The 9,624-nt window shown below is 35.0% G+C and overlaps 1 protein-coding gene and 1 long non-coding RNA gene across 4 annotated transcripts in view; both read left to right on the top strand.

The window, feature by feature from the left end:
* Positions 1 to 316, top strand: part of LOC149137261 (uncharacterized) — a 5,299-nt gene extending 4,983 nt beyond the window's left edge. The window contains exon 2 of the long non-coding RNA XR_016240795.1: positions 1 to 316. This exon is cut by the window's left edge and continues 451 nt beyond it. This is a non-coding gene — a long non-coding RNA (uncharacterized LOC149137261).
* Positions 1 to 9,624, top strand: part of LOC106870474 (carbonic anhydrase-related protein 10) — a 588,026-nt gene that overhangs the window by 205,904 nt on the left and 372,498 nt on the right. The window lies entirely within an intron of this gene.

Below are 9,624 nucleotides of genomic sequence, written 5' to 3'. Positions count from 1 at the left end.
GTTTTAAAATATTGCTTAAAATGAACAGGAGCCGTTTGAAATATTTCCCTTCTTGGAAATATAATTGAGGGACGGGAAACAGAATGGCCTTCTTCCAAACATAGAATCAGTGAATCATAATCAAGTATGATACACGCGAATCGTTTCTCCAAGTGAATCGATAGCAAATATATGCAAGGTTATTTCCATAACTTGTATTTAAATTCTCACTTTTGCATCAAGGAAATAACATTTTTGATCTAGTTTCCCTCATATAGTGTTTTGTTCGCTCACGTAAAGCTTATTTAATAATAAAGCAGCGGAGAATTTCATTTAACATAGTGTTTGATGTCGTTTTGTTGTCCTCAAAATAAAATCTAACAACAATAAAATGGTAAACATGGATGAATAAGAATACAACTGAGAAAGTTAATAACAAGAGTATTAGCAATCTCATTTTCTGGATTGACATCATTAGCAACAACATAACAGCGACAACACTATTATGGAGAAATACGATAGCTAATATAGATATATGCACACGCATATATATATATATATATATATCAACAGCTACATTTGATACTGACAAAAACAGCAGATAACAAACTAAAATAGCAAAATTATCACTTATAAGAGCTAAATTACCCAAAACTTCTCGCTATCATCATCATCATCATAATCACCACCATTACTATCATCATCATCGTTCTCGTCTTCACTAATATAACCATCGCCATCATCATTATCGTCATTATCTTTATCATCTTCAGTAGCAGCAGATGTACTAACATGAAGTTGCAGTTTAAAAAAGAAAACAATATTTATGCATTAAAAGCATTTGAAGTCTCTAGACACTTCTATGTCAGGTCTAGATTAAAGAATAATGAGGTATTTAATGAATAATAGATTCCCCTTGATCTCGGTCGCTATTGCATAGTATAGACCTCCAGAGAGAGAGAGAAAGAAAGAGAGACAGAGAGAGACAGAGAGAAAGACAGAGACAAAAGCAGAGAAAATGAGAGACAGAGACAGAGACAATGATCAACTGAGAAAAAGAACGTGACAGTGATGACGACAGAGAGAAGGGAGAGAGGGAGAGAGAAATGGATAGAGAAGACAAGTAAGAGAAAAAAAGTAAGAGAGCAAAGTATGGAGAAAGGGATAGAGCGAAGAGAAGTGAATTGATTCGAGAAGGGATGTGAAAAGACATTTATATTTCATATCTATTGTGGAAATAGCTGACTACCCTAGAAATATCAAAGACTGAAGAGCATATTATTTCATTTCAGAAAAAAACAAAAAAAAAGAAGTTAGGGAGGGGCATTTTAGTTCTTAAATTTCTATATATAGAACAATAAAACTTTAATCGAACATTGGTTTGCATTCATGACAAATGAAGCTAATTGTGTCATATACTAGCTGGTATCACTCACGTTTCTGCTGAGTCTTGCTGCGTAGGTAAGCATCAATGAGCGACGGATCTGCGTTTCGGTTTCCACCACAAGTTGTCACCCATTCATCACTATAGATAATTATTTCAAGCACAGGTGTGATGTCATGCATTTTGAAGTGGGAACAGTCTATTTATTCAGAGCATGTAGTGTGCTAATATTTTCTTTTATTCACTTCTACGAGAATATAAGGCAGAGTAGATCTCGTCAGGAATTGAGATCAGAATGTAAAATCACGTAACGAAATAGCGAAAGAGACTCTGCCAGTACTACACTAATTTAATTAATAAAATTGTTATGCTTTTGCTGATGACATATGTACAACTCTGTATTGGTTTTAGATTCGAAAGTTACCAATAAGTTCCGTTTATTAAGAAATTGTTATATTAGGGTTGTTTTTAGAGTCACTGGTGGTAAGCGAGTCTGATTGAACAAATGACAAATATAGAGTAATGATATTTATAACGACAATAATGATCCTTAAAAGGTATTATCTATGCTGTAGACGATAAATGACGCTGTGTTAAATTGACTACGACAAGCTTAACAAATTCAGAAACCATATTGGACAAAGCTTGATTGGTAATATGAACAGTGCAAGTGATTCAGAACCACAAGTATGACTTTTATTTGCGTAAATTCTGTTCCAAGTTTTCATTGTAGGCAACAATTCCTCTCATTGTGTTTCACCTGTGGCTATAAATGATTCTCCAGAATTTCTTCATCTCTTCCTTGTTAGGCAGTATGGTCACTGTAACATCTCCATATATTTCCTTGTAAAATCTACTTTGATCTATTTCGATCAACTTTTTGTCTAAACTTCTATTTTGTTATTGCATCTTTTAATCTTGGCAGCTTTCGCTTTTAACGTTTGTTTTCATTTTTCCATTACTCCTCTATATCCTTTTTACTTCAGTCACAACTGCCTTTGAATTATTTCGTGGAATCTAGTTTTCATCTTACCCCCGTTGCGAAGGATTTCTACTCTCACAAGATATTTTTGAATTTCCTCTACCTGTCTTTCTAATCGCCTATTCCACCAGGTTTCTCTTTCTATCGTTTGGAGTTGTGATATTTTCACTCCAAGTCTTTCGATTACTACCACTGCTGCAGCATGCATTAAGTTGTTGATTATGATGATATCATTATACATGTACAATCGATAAAGATGATTAAGAAGTACTAAATAATTAAAGATGTGCAGATACATAATCAAGTCTTGGACAAGATCAGAAGAATGATATCTCCATGAGCAATAACTTCATGTACGAGCAATAAACAGCTCCTCATTTGCAAATGTATGTTCTGGATCCTCGTGCACAGTTAGGGGTCCTTTTGATACATGGTATCTGAACCGCCGTGTCTCTGTTGTCAGTATTATTCACACTTATCCGTTTTTAATTGCTATTTTCCATGTGGCAGATTCTGCGTTTGATTTCTTCGATTTGTACTTCTCATTACCAGCGTTTCTTCCTTATCTGTCTTATTTGGTCACTTTGTCTCGCTTTTCAAACCATATCTCTCGTACTTTCCATATAGCTAAATCTGCTAGGCTCCCTTCGGATGTAACACTCTATCATAGCTGCATTCAATCTGCTCTAGTCGATCTTTCCTCCTTCTTTTCGTACTGCAGCAGCTAAATGACGGCAAGACCTCCCCTACAGTGCAGTAGGCCACTCTGCCGTTATGAGTTCCAACATCATTCACGCTTTTGTTTAATACAATGATATTTGATATTTTCACTCATATTGAGGGTGGCGGTGATGTGGTGACACAGTGACCAGTGTTTCTATTCAGATATCACCTCTAGATGTGTTGCCAATCAAGGTTACAGAAACAACCCCACCCCATAAGATAGACTTAACCGCGCAATACGCTAACTTGGTATTTCATTGTCTCAGAATGAGCTTACAGGTACTACGACTTGGCCAAGGGTGACCTGAAGGTTAGTTATAATTAAGGGTAATTATTGTTGCTCTTGTTGTTGTTGTTGTTGTTGATATTTACTTTTAATCTGCATGTTTGTTGCAATCACTTGCCGAGACACAACCAGCGCCCTGGAGAAAGTGAAGGATAAGAGGTGTAACAATATAAGCGAAGGCTTGGCAAGGGGAAGTGACGAGGGCAGTAGTGAAATATCTTCATGTAATACATAGAGACATTTGAATGGATTGGGTTTTTGTAAGGATGTGGGTAGTACTTGTCAGTACAATCTTTTGGATTTCTCTGACATGGTTCTCCTGGGATCTTATCTAGATGTTTCTGACATCGCTTTTTTTTTATCATACCTAGGCTATCATAACAGGAAAAGTTCTCGTTTTAAGATGCCACATCTTTTGTATTTCAATTTCCACGTCTTTATATTAACTTAATTTGTCAAATTCCTTGACAGATATATTTTATCAGCGGAAGCACTTATATCTATTAGTGTACTAGTCTTTTCTTCCATGTCTTTAATAATTATGTGTCGTCGATTAGACTGGATCGTTCTGTCAATGTTGCCTAGAAAATCCCAGAGGGTGGTGAAATTTTCACCTTCAACGATTGTCTCCGGGTGATGTTCACACCATAAGCAGGAGTGCTGATATTGAGTGTTTACTTATTTTCCAATGTAAATACTGTCCTACCCTATCGTGGCGATTTTTATATTCGCTTGGTGTCAGCACAGGAGATCCTGAGACGAGATGGCCTATTGTTTCGTCAACTGTGTCGCAGAATCTGCATTTAGGGTCAGAACCGTTTTGAAGAAGGTTAGCCAGGTAGTTTTTTTGTGAGCATGCTTTGATCTTGTGCCACCAATATGAAACCTCCAGTCTCTGCTTTCAGTCCTCAACTTCTCTGCCATTGATGGGTTGTTGCTTGATCTACATCAGCATTTCGACTTCGAAGTATATACTGTCCATGCAGAGGCTTCTGGATCTATCGCTCCCCAATTTGCTTCTACCGGTTCTTTTTTGCTTGATCCATTTTGCTTGTTTTGTGGAAGCGGTTTCAGGTTCTTCAATTATTTAAGGATTAATGTCAACTTCCCTTGCGAATTTGCAAGCTTCCTTGACAATTGAATGTGAATTTTTGCCACTTTCATGTTTGCACACAAGTCGCAGCGTCCAGTCCTCTGTACTAGATAAGTACCTGTTCATTGCTGTTGTGGTGGTCTTATATGACAGTTCTATCTGCATCATTCCTCTTTCCCCATTACTTATAGGTAGGTACAGACGATCAACATCTGCTTTTGGGTGGTGCATGTTCTTAGAAGTTAGTAGTTTTCTTGTTTTCCTGTCCAGGCGTTGGAACGCTGTAAGATTCCAGTTAATGATGTTAAAACTGTATTGGACTACTGGAAGTGCCAAGGTGTTAATGGCTTCGATGCGATGTTTAGAGTTCAGTTTGGAAAATACCACATGAAATTCTTACATCACCACCATTTAGAGATTCATTGTCACTGTTCAAAGTCAGTGTGGTTCTCCATGATCGCATGCTTACAGACAAAATGTTTCGCGGAGTAGGAGCTTTTTTATACATTTCCAGATATTTCTTAATCCAGCTATGTGGTAGGCTATCAAAAGCTTTTTTATAGTCTATCCAGGCTATTGACAAGTTTGTGTGTCATTTGTGACAATCTTCTAAGATCATCTTATTGATGAGTAGCTGATCTTTACAACCATAAGATCCACGTTTACATTTGCTCATTTGAGAATATGCTACTTTCTATTAAGAAACTATAGATATATTCAGTCAGGACATATGTTAGCGTTTTATGCATTGTTGTTAAGCAGGTTGTGTCGATAATTCTTTGGTTCATTTGTTTCTTCATTTTTTGGAAATAAAAATATCAAAGCATTAACTAGCCAAGAGGGAATCATACTAGGATGTTGCAAAAAATCGTTGTAAAATTTTGTTAGCAGAAGTTATGAATTTTATCCTTTCCTGGAGACTTCCATTTCCTTGACCTTCTGAGAGCAGATCTTATATCTTCTACCTTGACATCCTCCCACTTTTGCTCCTCTAAGGATTCTAAGTCTGTAGATATTCTATCAATCCAAGGGACCTTTACATTGTGTGTTTTTTCTTCTTCCCAAACTTTAGCCCAAAATTCCTGCACTTCTTTTGATGGGATAGACTTTACTGCAACTTGTATTTTCCCTATCTTCCTGTAAAATCTTTGGGGGTTATTTTTGAACATGTTGTTGTCCTTGAAGAATCTAACGCGCTTTTCATACCTTGCTATGCGGGCAGCTTTAGCACATACCTTTTGCTTAACGGTTTCTATGGTGATATCACTGTCAAGTATGGATTTCATATTATATTTTTTCTTTAATTTTCGGATTTTTGTAGGTTTTATAGTCTTGTCTGAATTAAGGTTTTTCAAACGTTGACATTAGGAGATGGATTTAGGGTCAATTTTTTTAGACAACACCGTCACTGTGTTCTCTGCATGTAAACATTGCTCGTAACGTTGCTTCTTAAGGCTAACAGATTTGTATTCGTTTGTTTGCTTTTTTTTTGTTTTTGTTTTTTTTGTTAATAGATTTATCTCCGAGCATAGATTTTTGTGGTGTTTTTAAACTTATGAATGCTTCACTTTGATTGGGTTAGTTCGAAAAATAAAAATGAAAAAGAAATAAAGTTTGTTTTTTGTTTTTGCTTCGTTTGTGACACGTGTTTTCATATGCGTAAATGTGTGTCTTGTAACTTTCACGTAGTTGTGTAAACTTTGAGATGTATGTGAAGTCCTATGAGTATCAAAATGTATATATGATTGTGTAGACAGTTGAATGTATGCGTAATTACTCAATTTATGTACTTAGTTTTGTTCCATTTCTGTTTTATAATTTGTAAACTTTCCGGTGTTGGTTTCGTGTGTGTGTTTCGCACATTTTTCACTGAGACATCGTGCATAGGAGAAACTGTGCTTTGTATGGCAGTAAAATTTCGTTTTTTGTTATTATTGTTATTATTATTGTTGTTATTATTATTATTATTATTATTATTATTATTATTATTATTATTATTATTATTATTATTATCATCATCATCACTATCATCATCATCATCATTATTATTATTATTATTATTATTATTATTATTATTATTATTATTATTATTATTATTATTATTATTCAGTAGTTTTATTTTCATCGCATGCTTTCACTTCACTTCCGAGCGCAGCTCTGTGTGCCTTGGGTATCTACTGTGGTTTGCTGTGATGCTCTTATGGTTACTGTATTGAAAGTGTTTTGCGTAGGATGCGTGCAGTGCCCAGTAGTGCAATTTTCTGTATTATTATTTTTATTTATATTACTATTCCCTGACTTCAGTTATTTCATCACGGATATGATTAGCCTTTGAGCTGTCCAGGACCGCTGAAATAGTTCGAATTGTCATTGACAATGTTTAGCTCACCAACAGCATTTCTGGTCGGATATATTTATAACGAAAGCGCTCCAAACACGACCATGCCGTCTTCTGGGTATCCAAGATTTCAATATCTAATATAATTTCCACGTTAGAAATGGAGTTAATTGCTGGAGAAAGAATCTATCTGCTTTACTTAACAAATCTAGCGCCAAATGCAATAAGGTTAGTAAGTTACGTTCTGCTTATAAAAAGTTCCCAAGTGTTCGCTTTGCTTTTGACATTTATTTTTGAATACACTTAGATAATTGTTACATTAAATAGAAAACATAGCGATAGATATCCGAATTGGTATAGCGACAGAGGAAACGCTTTGGGGAATATGGTTATGTCCCTTTACAATCTGATTTCATATCCCACCGAGATCAATAAAATACGTACCAGTCAAGTAGCGACGTCCACTGAATCGATTAACATCCCACACTATCGCCATTTTAATATTATTGGCTCTGTGCCAATGTTATATTAAAGAGGAAGGTAACTTTAACTATTTGCGCCTATGTAAAATGTATTTTAGGGGATAAGTGTGTAGATACGTATGTTAGTGCATCAGCGTTTTTATTGACTGATAAATGGTGCGTGGTCTAGAGATTTGAGTGTTTAGCTTATGAACATATAGTTGTCGGTTCGATTCCTGCACCGAGCGGTGCTTTGTATCTTCGAGCAAAACACTTCGTTTCACTTTGTTTCTGTCCAATCAACTGTAAATGAGTACCAGCTATGGTGCAGCACTCTCTCCCTCCAAATACTTCATCCATCCTGGAAGTTGCACTGGGGCAAATGTGATATGGTCTCGCGACTACATAGGCATCTAAAACAACTAGCAAAACTATGGTAGATATTATTAAAGCATACTCGCACGCGATTGACGGTAGCCCGCACCTTATTCGTACACATTCGACATTTAATTATTTTCAAACCTTATGTACACAGTATAACTATTGTCATAAAGTAATTAAGAGAATTTTCTCCATCGTCGCTTCACTTGCTGGATATAGCAATGAAACATCCATGAAATACAAACTTACTATTCTGAGAAGAATACGGAGCCTTAATAAAGTAGAGGCACGCCAGATTTAATAAGCCAATCCTAGATACATCCTGGTTGAAAAAGGATTAGAATATTTTCATCCTAGAATTGTCCGATCAGCACAAAAAAGTTAATGCTATAACTTCCCTTTATACGTCCTGTAATTATAACACAATTTAAATTGTTTTAAATATTTAAAAGCAGTAGATAAATTGCAATTATGAGGAGAACTTAGTCGTTCTCTCTTTTATCGATACCTTTCCACAGCGCGCTTAGAAAATAATTGCAGGTGGAAAATGGAAGTGTATCATGATGTCAGCTACTCCACAATGTTCTCCTCTTCCCGAGCGGCCCCATACAAACACACACCAATTTATTATCACAACAAAATAGCTCCCAAAGTAATTAATTATGTAAAATATGTTATCTAGCTATTTTATTTGATATATAAAAATTATTACACAAAATGCAAACATATTTCGTTTAGTGATTCTTAGTAATTAAAAACATCCAATAAACAGTATGAGCAAATCACTTTCTTTTGGTTATAATCATGATGGTCATCTAAATGAATAGATGACTACCCTCTGTTTGGTCGTTAGATTTGCTCATCATATCAGCCTGATCTCTGTCAAACCTCATTCAAGTCCATTATAGTTTTTTTTTTTTTTAATGTGACACAAAACACAATACACCCTTTGTTACGATTGTATTGCATTGAACTCTTTCCTTCATTTGGCTAGAACTTTTCTTTATGTTTGTATGTATTTTTGCGAGGTATTTAATTTTCTTATCAAAGGATATGGAAGATTCTTGTGTATCTTAAAATAATAATGACTGCTTTATTCATGCAGGTTACAGGCTATTCATTTATCAGTTTGTTATGCATGTCACATGTTTTCTGATGTTAAATTTCAGTCGAGTTGTTCACATCTAAAATTTGAACATTAAACATCAAACCTTATCACCAACTAATAATTAGCTAACATTTTATTCATTTTATTACATTTAAAAAAGACCGCTTTATCTCACGATGAAATGAGGACCTAACGATTTGGTCGCTGGACCTGTCAGTAAAGCTCTCAACTATTTGGAAAAGGGAAAAATTGCTCTAATTTATTGCGAAGCATTTTTCAAAATCGATGCGAGTGGTATAGCTAGGGTTTCTTTGATCTTACAAGGGACTAAATAACAACAACAATGTTAAATAATTCCGTAATATTTACCATTCAAACATGTAATTCTAACCAAATATATGAGTTCTATTCTATTATAGCTCTTCGGCATAGAACTCGAGATCGGATGAGACTGCAGAAACTTTTTAAAATATATATTCAAACTAGAATTTTCACGCCAACTTACAACAATCTCGAAATACATAAAATTAAAGTAAAAGTATTGTTTATCATTTTAACATAATACAAACATCCCCTACATTACGGAAACTCGAGTAAACAAAATTTGCACTTAAGGAAATTATGACTACTTCTTTCTGAATACTGCTTGTATTCTGTCCCTACCGATATTCTGGTTTTGTCGCTAGATTTGCTTAAAATATCCCCTGATTTGAAATGATTTTCGAATTTCTCCAGTACTGGTGCGTTTAGTCATCATTACATGTTTGAATAGCAAATATTATGAAAAAAAAAAGACGTAACGCTGTACAAAGGAACGGTATGCTCTAAATGTCAAGCAAAATTAAAATTTGTCCACTTCTGTACCAGATTCTGGAAATAATGATGAGCT

The sequence above is a fragment of the Octopus bimaculoides genome, chromosome 2, assembly GCF_046866305.1.
Source record: "Octopus bimaculoides isolate indiv1 chromosome 2, ASM4686630v1, whole genome shotgun sequence".
Lineage (NCBI taxonomy): Eukaryota > Metazoa > Mollusca > Cephalopoda > Octopoda > Octopodidae > Octopus > Octopus bimaculoides.
This window is presented reverse-complemented; position numbering and strand designations above follow the sequence as displayed.